Source organism: Crotalus tigris, unplaced genomic scaffold (assembly GCF_016545835.1).
Source record: "Crotalus tigris isolate CLP2741 ecotype Arizona unplaced genomic scaffold, ASM1654583v1 scf7180000018890.296412, whole genome shotgun sequence".
NCBI lineage: Eukaryota > Metazoa > Chordata > Lepidosauria > Squamata > Viperidae > Crotalus > Crotalus tigris.
Genome location: NW_024097259.1, coordinates 14,748 through 28,822, shown reverse-complemented (window position 1 = coordinate 28,822; position 14,075 = coordinate 14,748). Strand labels below are relative to the sequence as shown.

Sequence of the window (14,075 nt, the reverse complement as noted above, 5' to 3'; positions counted from 1 at the left end):
TCATAGAACGCCCTGAACGGAGTTCCGGCACCTTTTTGGGATGGAACCTTGTAGGGTAGGCAAGGAGGGTTGTGTGACGTGTGTGAGTTCCGGCACCTTTTTTTTTTTTTTAGAAAAAAAGCACTGGTTGTGACCAATTCATTCTTCTACTGTTTCAGGAAGATTTAGGCCATACAAACTGTCCTTCATCCAAGGGGTACTCCTGATAGTCAATGGATTCTCCCTTTCTTTCTCCAGATAACTAATGACTAAATCCTAATAGCTAACTCCTAACTCCTTGTGTTGAGGCATATCTTCCTCAACGCGGCCTGCAGGAGTTAGAGCAGAGGCTTTCCCATGCCATAGCAGTGAACATAGCTTGCAAAGTTGTAGCATAATTCTATGAAGTGGCCTTCAGTGCTGAGGCCACCTAGTTCATAGGTACCTTTGATCCTCTTACCAATGCTGGAAAGTATTTTCCAAATCAACTTTTAATTTATCCAAGGCAGTTTTAAGTATATGATATTAATCAGGGTCTCCATTTGTTGCAGTGATTAGATTGAAACATTCAAAGTTTTGCCCAGCACCAGAAAGGATCTCTCTGTAAGATCAGAAAAAATGTTTCATGGGATGTAGTTAGCTTCTGTGGCCAAGAAATTGATCTTGCCAGTCAAAATTGATTTTTTAAAAAGGTAGATTTCTTCTTCCAATAATGGAATTAAGTGATTTTGGTAATTGACCCACTTCTTATAGCCTTGTGTTGTCTTTTGAGGTAATCCAATTGCTTATTCCAAAGCCTACTTTATTTTACCACAGGAAGAACGTTCTCACTACACTAATGTATTATTTTACCACAGTAGGTATAATATCTGTCTTGCTGCCATATTTAACTTTTCAAACCCCATACTAGTTCTTTTCTAATTAACACCACATAAGTCACATATGGAATGTCTCAAAATACACATTATTTGCAGAATAATTCTTTAAATGGATTTTATAGCATATCTAATTAAAACATGTGTCCATGTCTTTACCTTTCAAAGATCATCATTTGTTCAGATTAAAATAATATATAGTTACCTAGTTGGCCTCTAACATTAATCAGACATGTGAGGGAGATAACATTTCCAGTGGTAAATATAACTGCTGGTGCTTCTTTCTCTGATCTCAAAATGAGTTATTTATATTAATTCTTATATTATACTTATATTCATTACAGACTTCCAAATTTTTGTCCCGCCTTCAGGTGCTTTGGAGAATAGCTTAACCCCCCTCTTCTTTGTGGCAGCGCCTGAGATATTGCAACACTGCTATCATGTCCCCCCTCATCCTTCTCTTCATTAAACTAGACATACCCAATTACAGCAACCGTTCCTTGTATATTTTAGTCTCCAGTCCCCTAATCATTTTTGTTGCTCTTTTCTGTACTCTTTCCAGAGTCTCAATATCGTTTTTACATTGTGGTGACCAAAACTGGATGCAGTATTCCAAGTGTGGCCTTACCAAGGCATTGTAAAGTGGTATTAGCACTTCACGTGATCTTTATTCTATCCCTCTGTTAATACACCTAGCACTGTGTTGGCTTTTTTGGCAGCTGCAGCACACTGCTGGCTCATATTTAAGTGATTGTTCACTAGGACACCGAGATCCTTTTCACAGTTACTACTATTGAGCACAGTTACTACTATACTAAATGAGGGATTGGATATGAGGTCTGCAAATCTGCTTTCTCCTATCATTGCTAAAACCTTATCAAGATCATTCTCATTTTCAACATATTATATGTCATATTAAAAATAATTAATGTTAACATAGATATAGTCATTGTTGTTCTGCTATCAGAAGATAATTGGACATTACCTTTGTGAGAACCAGGAAAGGAAAGTCGTCCCTTCTTCTAAATTGTGGACAATGGCAATATTCCATCATCCACATTAACACAATTGATGAAAGAAACAGGCAATTTATCTTCCTCCTTAATTATATACAGAGTTTGAGAAGTTTTCCCTACCTTCATCATATAAATAATTTCTCTTATGCTTTCTTTTTTTTCTGGTTTGTATACATGATTACTTAGAACATAATCAGTAACTTAAAAATGTCCATATGATTTATACTATTTTGTAGTTAATAAAAGTTACAGTTCAACATGACAGTAAAAATTGGTGAGGACTGATAATAAATCTATCAGGTCTGAGCTGGAAAAAATCCATATGACCAATAAATTTCTGCAATGAGACTTAAAATTATAACCTGTCACTTACTGTTTATCTGATGTTTTGCAACTCAGATCTGATAATAGTTTATAAACATACATTTATAGTGTCCATAGTTTGTTTTATACAGAGTAATTTAGGAAAGAAATGGTTTGTGTGCGTGCATAAACACATACACACATACACATAGGTTATGCAAAAATCATATTGTTCTTTCAGAAAAAATAGTTAGAAACATATTTAGAAAAGAAAAAAATCATATAAATCTGAATGCCCCTTTCTTTAAAAAAAATGGGAAGGGAAGCATTCAAAGTGACGTAAATAATAATGTACTGTATCTCATATTAATATATTGTTTAAATTAATACAGAAATTGGAGTAGTTAGTTTTTTTATTTCATATTTCTCAAGTTTAACACTTCTTAAGAATACCAAACATGTTAAAAGTACTGATAAAGTTAATATTATTTTCTTATTGTAATATTATATTAATTTTCCATTGTTATTGGAAAATTAAAGACTAGGAAAAATGATAGAATCGTATTTTGTTTACTTTTTAGTATAACTATAATAAAATATTGAAAATCTAAAACAAAAGAAAGGGAAAACAGAAACTGTATTTTCTATCAGAAACAGAAATGCATTTAACAGTATGTGTCTACACAAATTCATTTGTATAGGTGACAAACTATTAATAATTACGTCACTTGTAAGTAAAGATGTACAGCAAAAGTAAATCCAACACTATTTAATTAAAAGATTCTTTGGAATTCTTTCCCACTATGCTAACATTTTAGCTAATGCTGTTTCTACAACTGTAAATAACACTGATTGAAAGAAATTTGTACTTTAGCTTTCCCATATTTGCTATTGTAAAACTGGCAACTAACAACAAAAATTAATTTCAAGTGTTGTACAAGTACATGCATCCTTGGAAAAAAGACAATAAAATTACACACAAATTTATTATTATTTTAATCATTTTTTAACTTTTTCCAAAATTGCCTTACTGTACTTGAATCTAGTTGCAATAACAAAGTGAATAATTCAGTATTTTTCAAAGTTCTGACATTAAAATGGCAAGGTTTTTTTTGTGTGTGTGTAGATGACCATTTTTGAATGAGACAGAGTAATTTCTGATAGCCTTGGGACCACATGAGTAGTTCACCCTTCCCTTCCCCTGCCAGAACCTATTTAGAAAGTCCGGACCTTGGCCAGCAGCTTCCAATGATCACACCAGGCAAAATATACCCATGTTGTTCAGGAATGCACACCTTAATAGACACAAATGTTGAAGGTTTCTCTGCTTTGTGGATGAAAGCATTTGATTTTAGCATTCAAAATCCTGGAATTAGCCTTATATTGATGGTCTCTGCTCCACTTGATTCTAGCAAAACACAAATATACCTTGACAAGATGGCTTTTTCTGCTGTGACTCAATGATTACGTTCATCTTCTCCCAACCTCTTAAATGAACTCATTGTAACTTATTTTTTTCCCAATAAAACCAACAGCATTCAATAGCAAGTGATCCATAGAAATGGAATCTACCTAGCACTTGTGGGCTATTGAAAACTGATGCATGATCTCGGCAATCTCGTTGGCAGCCATTCTGTCTTCCTCCACTATTCCCAGGAAGACCCATTTATAGATGTTGCTTTTATATTGTGAAGGTTGGGAAAGGTGTCATTATGAAGGTTTTGTGCACATGTATGAGTCATTATTGATTCCTAGTTAATTCTTACCTGGAAAAGTCCCTGCAGCTTTCTCAGCAAGATTTCAGAATTGGTTTGTCATAGACTAAGAGTGAGTAAATCCAACTGGCTTTGTGGCTAAGTGGGATGGGAACTCAGGATGTCTCAGTTTCTAGCCCAGTACTGTAACTCCTACACCAAATAGGCTGTCATGATTATGTTTCGTAGAAAAGATATAGAGTTGTAGAAGATTACAAAATGGAGTCGTCTACTTTACCCATCCTCTTCTCTTTAGATAAACAGGAGTTTGAGGAGAAGGAGATAGGAGCACAGATAGCTTGGATCAGATGCAGTCATAAGGTACACAATCATGTCAACTTATGATGGTAGTTTCAGCAGCCCCAGTTAGGCAAATCACCCTTAGTTGCAACATCCTGCAGTCTTCTGACTCCAGCTTCCCCATTGACTTTGCTGGTTGGAAGCTGGTACTGAAAGTCACTAATGGAAATCACATGACCATGGGATACTGCAATGTTGTAATTGCAAGCAGTTGCCAAGTGCCTGAATTGTGATCATGTGACTGTGGAGATGCCCCAATGGCCATTACTATGAGGACCAGTTGTAAGTCACCTTGGTTCAATGCCATTATAACTTTGAATGGTTACTGAATGAGTGGATATTAAGTGAGGATTACCTATAGTAGCATATGAGTGCAACGTTGGGCAAGTTGTCTGCTTGTCCCCAAACTAAGATGAGTGGTAGCACTAAGACAAGCTAGCTAATAGAACTGCTGGGAGATCAAGAAAGCAGTTGAGAAACCAAGTAACAAGTCTCACAGAGCATGCTTTGCAGATCTGTGAAATTTGTTACTTGGTTTCTCAACTGCTTTCTTGATCCCCCATCAGTTCTGTTAGCTAGCTTGTATTAGTCAAGAGAAAGATTGCTGCAGTTCAAAGATATCAGCATTCTGATGTCAAAATTCATCTGTTCCTTGTATCAGTGTCATAACTGGTATATATTTCTCACCAGTCTTGGTGTCCTGAGATGGGAAGTGGCAGTAAATCCAGAAAACTAAACCCAATCACTTAACAAGCTTGCATCTGCATAATCAGGACAGTTGTATAGCTGTTTTGCACTAACCTTTATAATGAGAGAAAGCATATAGTCAAGGTTTGTTTTCCAGTAATAGACTTGTAAAAGCGTGTTCTTTTGAAGAATATGACAAAAGCAGCCATGGTTTGGGAATGTATGTTACCCCAAGTAGAAAATCAGCCATTGTTACTCCTCTATTTCAGAAATTAGGCAGATCAGATTCTGTTCTGCTTTTGATGAACAAACTAAAAGACTAACATTTACCCCAACTTTGTCAGTCAAATAATTAGGCAAAATATTGTCATACACACATTGCAATACATACTCTAGTATTTGAGCAGAGGGCAGTGGAGGTTCAATTGTTGTGCTTCACATAGAGAATATAAAGGCTAACTTACAATATATTTTTTTTCTTCTGGCAAGTTTTCCTATAGTTGATCATCATTTCTTGCTCCTAGTTTCAAAGGGATGAATAAGCTCTTCTATTAACTGTACCATTACAAAATACGTTCTGCTTATGGCCAGCGAACCTGTCTGATTTCAGTGAATGATGAATTGCCACAGCTCTTTAAAGCAAAGCAAACAAAAAAAAATTATATGTTAGTCTTGATAGATGCATTTTTTAGCTTAAGCTATTCATTATCACTAATTATGATCAGTGTTCCTGACTAACCTTATGCATAACTTAATGGAAGCATTGACAGCATGAATGTACCATACAAATTTTTACTCCTATTCCATGTCAAAATAATTATTACTGAGTTAATAAACCCAAGCTTAGCTGTCTCTTTATTGTAGCTCATTATAGAACATGGCTCAGTTTATGTACTAAAATGTAAAACATTTTTGGTGTCTGAATTTTAAAATCTATTTCTGCATTCACAAAACAATCTAATTAATTTATATACATTTGCATAAAGAGAATATGAATTATAAAAAGGATATAAAGTATCCTTTAAACAGTGAGTTGAACTCTTATTTTTGTGGATATCCTACTTTCTGATTTTACCACATTTATTCTTCATTCAAATAACTTCAAGTATGGTCAACAAACTCCTATATGATAGGATTGTGCAAATCCTATGATGAGGCACTTTAATTGCAAGTGAACTATTGCTCTATGTTCACTTCTCAAATAAGCACAGCTGCTATCTCAAGACTTTCTTTGGATCAGCCTAAACATAAGATATTTTGGGCGGAATGGCTGACTATGTATATACACCTACTATAAAATTTAGTAGCAAAACTTAGATATAGTGGGAGTTAAACATAGTAAAATTGGAAAACATAATGGATCCTTGAGGAGCAAATTCAGCTGACCTTGAAGCTATTATATATTTCACATACCTAGAGCTTAGGAGTTAGAAGTGTTGCTTTTTTAAAAAAATGGCAAGAAGAATCTTTGGGGCCTTAAGGAGTAATTATGGCATGGGTGTGTTTGTGTGTGTGTATTAGCATAATATATTTCAGTAGAAGAATCAGTTATCACAAAATTTAGGTCATGTTTATCCATGATTTTATTTATAGTATAGTATAATGCTACAGTATCATATCAGTGTATTTATTACATATACTATATAATTTTTACAATTATATAATTAATATATTGCCAATTTTTATTTATTCCCTCTTTTTGCTCACATATAATATAAAGAATTATTGTAAATTATTGGAAATCTGAAATTAGTTTCTTTGTAGATTTCAATTTAAAATATATGCAACAGTCAAGAAGATATATGTCATTATTCATATGACCCATTTAATATGTTGTATTAATAGTAGATCTTATGAGAATACCTAAACACTATTGATTTTGACTATATATATATATATATATATATATATATATATATATATATATATATATATTGTAAGCCATTAGAATTATTTGATATATTAGATATTGACAGGCTTCATATTGTAATAGGGCTTTACAAAGAAGCAAAAATTGAGTCATTCTTTTTTTAAAAAAATATTCAGTCACTTATTAATAAGTTGTCTTAAGGACAGAAGGATTGATAAATAAATAATGGTAAATAATATAGAAAACAATATTGCTAAGAAGCTAAATCTTTTGAGGTTACTAAATGCAATAATCTAAACTATACTTAGTATTTATTTATTTATTTGTTATATTTTACAATTATAGGTATTCATTGAAAAAATACCTGATGTTATCTTTATATACTATAAACTCAATAACATTATATAAGATTGATGATGTATGGTTTTTTTTTTAATAAGGTTACCTGTATTGTACAATATCCTGCATTAATCCATATTTGATGTTTTTTGATGTTTAATGTTTGATGGCTATACATGGCATTTAAACAATTTTGAATTTTTTAACAGGGAAATCTTGAGGTGTCTTGGATTTCTAATCCTCCAGTCAGTGATACCTTTGGGTGTTGAAAACTGAATCTCTGGTAAGTTGTTTATTTCGTACTTTTTCATTTTTTTTATTAATGGAAACATTCATAATCAGTTCCGTAAAAAGATCACGGTCCACATTATGCAAAAGCATTTTCAATAAAAGAGGACAAAAATTACATTTTGGAAAATTAGTTTACTTTGCTGACGCCTGGAACGTCAATTTGAAGAAGCATAAAACTGGAATAACGTATGTTATCAGGGGCCCTTTTTATTTGTATAGCCCTGTTGCAAACAGTAATGCAAACTGTAGAGTTTGGGGAAAGCATTATTACTGTATCATGCTAGAGGAAGGAACCCCTTAAGCAGCCTAGTGTTCAGTTGGTTAGTGTTTTTAGTTGAACAGAATGCGTCCTATATGGTTCACTTGCTCTCAGCTGCACACAAACAAAGGGAAAGAATTTAGAAGCAATGTATTCCAAAGAAATCTTCACCCCATTTCAAAGATTCCAAGTCTGCAGAAATGCTTCAATAAGTGTGGCAGAAAAGTAGATTTTATTTTAAAAATTCCTTACCTCTGGTTTTGGAAAGAGGCCAGTTTACCTGCCAAGGAACTGTTTGGGTCTAACATCCTGAATTGTCTATGGGTAAGTCCCAGTGTTCAATATATGTTTAGCCATGAGGAAGAAACATGTTCAAGCTTACCTCAGCAATGGGGGCTCCAGAGAACTTATCAACAAAATAGCAACTAGAGTAGTTGGTTGTCTTCCTAGCTAGGGCTAAATGAATAAATAAATGAATAAAACAAAAATGAACCAATCAAATGAAAATAATGCAAAAAGTGTCACAAAACAGAGATAACAAACCCAAGGAGAATCTCCTAGAGCAGTGATGGCAAACCTTTTAGAGATCGAGTGCCCAAACTGCAACCCAAAACCCACTTATTTATCACCGGATGTCAGGTGGGCATGTCCCACTGGATGGGCATAGGTGGAGTGGTCATGGCAGATTGGGTGGGTGTGGCCAATGTGGGTGTGATCACCTCAATGTTGCTCGTGAGGAGAGACGTCTGTGGGGGCCAAGCAGGGTTGGGGAAGATCCAGGGGGTCTCTGGCAGGTGGGGCGTTGGGCAGGAGGCTCATCATGCAGGGTGAGGTGAGGCAAAGCAAGGCAGGGTGGGGGTGCCATTGTCACAGGGAAAGGTGAGGCAGGGGCCAGGGCAGCTGCTGCCTGACACCATCAGCCCCTGCACACAGAGGCCAGTGAACGCATGGGTGCTGGGATACATCCGGCCATGTGAGACCTCGACCAGTTAGCAGGTGGCTGGTTGAAGAGGGAGAGTTGCCATCTCCGTGGCATGGTGCGTGTGCCCACAGAGAGGGCTCTGAGTGCCACCTCTAGCATGCGTGCCATAGGTTCACCACCACTGTCCTGGCAGCATTAAGCTAGTATAAGAATCTAAAAGGTGAAAAACACTTTGAGTTAGATTCCCTATTGTAAAACCCCAAAAATGTTCTTCACAGTTAGTTAGCTCTGTAATCAAAAATAGCAGCGAGAACTTTTGAAAATACATTTCCTAAGTACATATATATGCCATGATTTCATACATGAAAAGATCAACCTCAAAGAGGAAGGGGGTGATCATAGAGAAAATGTAGGATCTTCCTCATCTGTCCTCCCCTATCCTATCTATCCCTATTGTGCTCTAAATTAGGTAAGGCTATGCCTATATTGGTGTGGGATTATATTCATTCTTAGATTTATAAAAACGGTCTGCAATCTTATGCATTTTCTTGTTTTACTTTCTTGAACCTCTTACAATTTGTTCTGTTAAGTTCTTGCTAAAAATGAAATGAACTGAGAAAAAGTATATTGTTAGACTTTAGCCCAACATAGGAAGGCCCCACAACATTAATTTACATCAAGATGGCCTCAAAGTTTCTTCAGGAATGAGTCATTCAGATTGAGATGACAGTTATTAGCCAGCATTTGGGTGGCCAAATATATATATATATGATTTAGCTAAATAGTTTCAGACCATCCGGATATTCTCTGACTTTACTCTGAAATTACTCTTATTTTGGAATGCATATTATAGTTATTATGTTGTGATTCAAGTTCCTGATCTTAATTTTCATCCATTGCCATTTTTTTTATTTTGCAAACTATTGTGGTAGCCACAGGGGATCTATGACTATTTACCGCAGCCAACTTGCCATGGCCAACTCACCATAGTCAATTTGCCAACCCAACTTGCCATGGCCAACTCATCATGGGACAATTCACTGCGGAACAAGAGTTACATTAATATCAAAGAAATGGTGGGATAGAATCATTAAAGAAAGGGTGAAAAAGGAGGGACAGAATGAAATGTGAACGACAAAAATTAAAATAATTTTTAATTTATTTTAAATAATTAAATTGAATTGTTAAATTATCTCACAACAAGTTATCTCTGTTGAGTTGGCGGTGGTGAGTTGTCCCATTCCAAGCCCCAAGTACAGTGTGTTTGCCTCCCCAGGAAAGATATTAAAAGGCAATTGACAGTTTTGTCAGTCATTGTGGCCAACTGGAATTGTCAGTCAGCAACTCCTACAAATCTATCAAATTATTTCACGTATCTGGGATGGTTATTTACATTCTTTCAGCTTTTCTGCTAAATGAGTCAGATTTCTGGTACAGACCAGTATGAAAAATGGATGCTACCGCAATGTTATTCTAATTTTCTCCTTTACGTAGTTAGCAATGCCTGTAGGATATGTGTTTTCCTCTCCCATGAAAAAAAACACATCTCAAAAGGCAGGTTAAGTAAACTGCGAAAAGCAAAGTTCATGGCGGCTTTCATTATATCCAACTGGAGACTGCTTTTTTTCCCATGGACAAGAAAATTGGAAACAAGTTAACTGCATTTAACTCAACCAAGCACTCCTTTGCAATTATATGCCTCCATAGTAATGTGAGCTGTTGCCTTCAGGAAGTGAAATCAAAGCTAACAGCTTGAAACGTTGCTGCTGATCAGCCAGATTTCTCCTCAAAAATAAAGAATCTGATCTATATTTTCCTCACCTTCATAGTCTTTTCTCTTTTTTATTTCTTTTTCTGTCTTGTTTTGGTTTAATTATGCCTAGGCTATAATATTCATACCACTGAGTCAACACAGTGGCCCATGATGAGGTAATCTGCACCTCCATAAAAACCTCATCTGGCACTGAGGGGAGCTGAGTAGATGCCTCTGCTTCTACTAAAACTGATGGAATATAACTCAAGGAGAAGCAAAGGGTCTACTTCAGATGTAGAAGTGTGGATTCTGCATGGTTTTGCAAAGCAGATTCAAAGTTTCTTGTGACTCTTCATCAAAGTGAAGAATCAGAGCTTTGCACAACCCTGTAATTCTCCTTCTGCTCCCATTAGTTTTTCTCTAATAGAAAGCAAATTGTCTTGACCACAATACTCATAAAGTTATATCCAAAGAATTAATTTTGTGCATGTTTAAGAAGGTACTGGTGAATACCTCCTACTTAATTTATTCAGCTGTATAATTTAAAATCAGAATACATATTTATGCCTTTATTTTTTTATCTATTCCTTCTTCAAAAGTCAGTGGGACCTGATCCATACTAGGAACATGTCTATTAGTTCCAGGGCCTTTCATTTCCGATAAATAAATCATTCAATAATATTGTACTACAAATGCCATATATTTTGGGAGGAGTGGGTTAGTTAGGAAAGTGCTAATGAACTTTTCCTAGTGCAGAGAATAACCAACAATTTTATTGAACTAAAATTGCAAATGAAACAGACTTGCGCTCTTGACTTCATTTCATGTTATTCCATTTTAAGGATGAAGGGGATTTTTTTCTATTTTTGGGTGGTCATCAAAAAGGTGAAATCGGGGGGGGAGGAGGGGGTTGGTCAGGGACAGAAGTCATTGTTTGCTATCATTTTTATTAGATGGCAAGAAATAAAACTGGAAATATAAAATTACATCAGAAAAAGGTTGACAACTATACAGAGTTCCAGTTTACATACAGTAATTCTGTGTGATTACTGAAACATCTTGGCCAACACTCATGATGACACCAACCTGGATAATGAAACATCTGCAAGAAAAAAACCAAGTTCAGAGAGTACCAAGGACTCCACAGTTCAACCCTGAGCTACAAATATTCTTTTGTATTTTCTATATTCCTATATTTTATAGAAAAATATATATATTCCTTTATACAGTAAGAATAGGAAAGACGTTTTGCTGTTGAGTTCTGTCTGAGTCCGTTTGTTCTTTTAATTACTTTTCTTCTGGCTTGCTCTTCTATATGGAGGATAATTAAGGCATTTTAATAGATGTTTGTGTGCATGGGCATGTTTGGACACCTGCCTCCCTTATCAATGCCTGTTGTGATTCCTTGTCAGCCAGTGGACCCGGCAGCTGAGTCTGGGGAATCAGAGGAGGAGGAGGAGGGCCTGGAGAGACATCAGAGGAGGAGGAAGGCTCTGATGAGCTCCAAAACTTACAATCTGAGGAGTAGCCTGGCCCCTCTACTCGCGCTCAGGCTGAGACACCTGTGCTGGGAGTCTGAGTTGGACAGTGATAACTCACAGCTGGCAGATATCCAGGAAGCATGTAAACTCCAGCAAGAGAGTCAGACAGAGGAATGCAATGGGGCGGCTCCAAAGGCAAAGGAGAAGGCATTAGGAAGCCACACTTTGGCTGCATAATAAAAGGGAAGGTATGGGAGGTGCTGGTTACTGAAGGCAACCGTTTGTGTTAAGGAATCAAGTTTCAGTGAACTGTGTTTTGTTTGCCCTTGGACATTGACTCAAGTCTGTAAATAATAAAAGGGGATTGTTTTTTTTCCTGTGGTTCCAGCCTGCTTGTTGGAAGAGGGGTTTCTCCTTGTGAGCTTAACAAGGACTCACGTAGGCTGGGACAGAACAATGCCTATGGTTTATGCATGTATGTATATAGCACACATGCATATAGACAAACACACATTGGACACTAACTAGATATTGTTAACATATCCGTATGAAGGTTAAAATCAAATGAAACATTAAAATATTCACCTGACTTTTAAAAGTTGAAGAGATGTGATTAATGGTCCTTCAAAAATAGGGAGTAATCCAAATGGAACTCTCAAGTGGAGGGCAGAGGAAATGTTGCCACATCCAAAACATGTTATAATGTAATAATGAACATATGTAGGCAAGATCAAAATGGGCTGGGTGAAATATATTGTTTAGGCCACACTTTTATCGAGGAAACTGTGACTTCAATGTTTTTCTGTTGTTTTTGATCCATTTCTCTCAAAGTATGCACAAAAATGACATTTGCTAGAAAATTGGTGTCCCAAATGTGTTTGTGTGTATATTTCATATTTAATTGAAAGGCACTATAAAAATATACGTTAACATATTTGCCCATTCCTAGAGCAAGCACACATTACATTGAAAATAGGGATAAAAAGTTCGGCATAGCATTTTATTCCCACAGTTTAGGTTTCATTTCCAAATTTTCTGGCTCTCCGAAGAAATCATATACTGAACATTTTTAATTTGGCAGATGAGAGAATATAAGATTACAAATTTCCATTTTAAGAACATAAAAGACTTTTCCTCTAGGTTTTTGTTGGTCTGAAACAGTTGCTCCTGACTAATTTGAGGCTGTAGGGTTTTAATTCTAATACTTAGTTTTATTTGTAACCAAATAAAATAAATATGACTAAATAAAGTTCAAATGCAAAAGGATACTACTACTGTTCATGACTATGATAATGATTCCATTCTTAATGAGGGAATGTCTTCCTGGATTACTGATTATGTTCGTTTTCCATGGAGAAAGATATAGCTGAGCACCCTTTTGAGGTGTACATTAATTCTGTCTTTGGCCTTTTTAGGTATTCTTACTTAAGGAAAGAGAAAAGGGGCAGAAGAAATGTTTCTAATAAATCACAAACATTACAGATCATTTGCTCTAGCTATTTTTGATGCACAGTAAATTTTGCTGATATATATCAAGATCTCTTTCCACAAACATATCTGCATGTGTGATTCCCACACCACTGAAGATGTGGGCCTATTGCTGGGCAACTTACATAATTCAGGTAGTCCTTGATTTATGTCCATAATTGGACCTGGATTTAGGGGCTTAAGATGGGCCTGTCATTAAGTAGGTCATCAATGAATGATCCAATTTTATGACATTTTTTTTTGCAGTGGCCTTTGAGCGAACCCACTGTTCCCAATGGCATTTTTCTTTTAAAAAAATATCAGATATAAACTCCATTTTCTGCCCAATAATGTTATAAATTATAGTTGTTGAGTACCTAAAATGCAGTCATGTGACTGTGGAGGGGGATGGACAGCCATCAGAACTTTCAATCTGGGTTGTAAAAGTCTTTTGCGGATCTGTCTTAACTTTGAATGGTCACTAAGTGACTGGTCATTAAATGAGAACTATCTGTATGTTGATTCGGCCCATCATAAAAGAATAAAGAGCCAGAGCGATGACAAGTATACTTCCTTTCTCCAGCATACCATAAGAGTACTGCTATTCACTATGTAGCCAAACTCTGTCTGGCTGCTATGCATTCCTTCCATTTCTTTAATGTTAATTTTAGCCACAGCTCTAACTTTCTATCTGTTCCTTTTTTCCTTGCATTCTTGTTTTAATGAACAATGAAGAATTAGGCTGATTTAATAAAGCTTATGCTGAGCTTTGATCAGTG

The 14,075-nt window shown here is 35.8% G+C and overlaps 1 long non-coding RNA gene across 1 annotated transcript in view; it reads left to right on the top strand.

Moving 5' to 3' along the window:
• The window catches only part of LOC120314325, a 154,868-nt gene that overhangs the window by 126,577 nt on the left and 14,216 nt on the right, over nt 1–14,075 (top strand). The window contains exon 2 of the long non-coding RNA XR_005558408.1: nt 7,333–7,406. This is a non-coding gene — a long non-coding RNA (uncharacterized LOC120314325). The remainder of the gene's footprint in view (nt 1–7,332; nt 7,407–14,075) is intronic.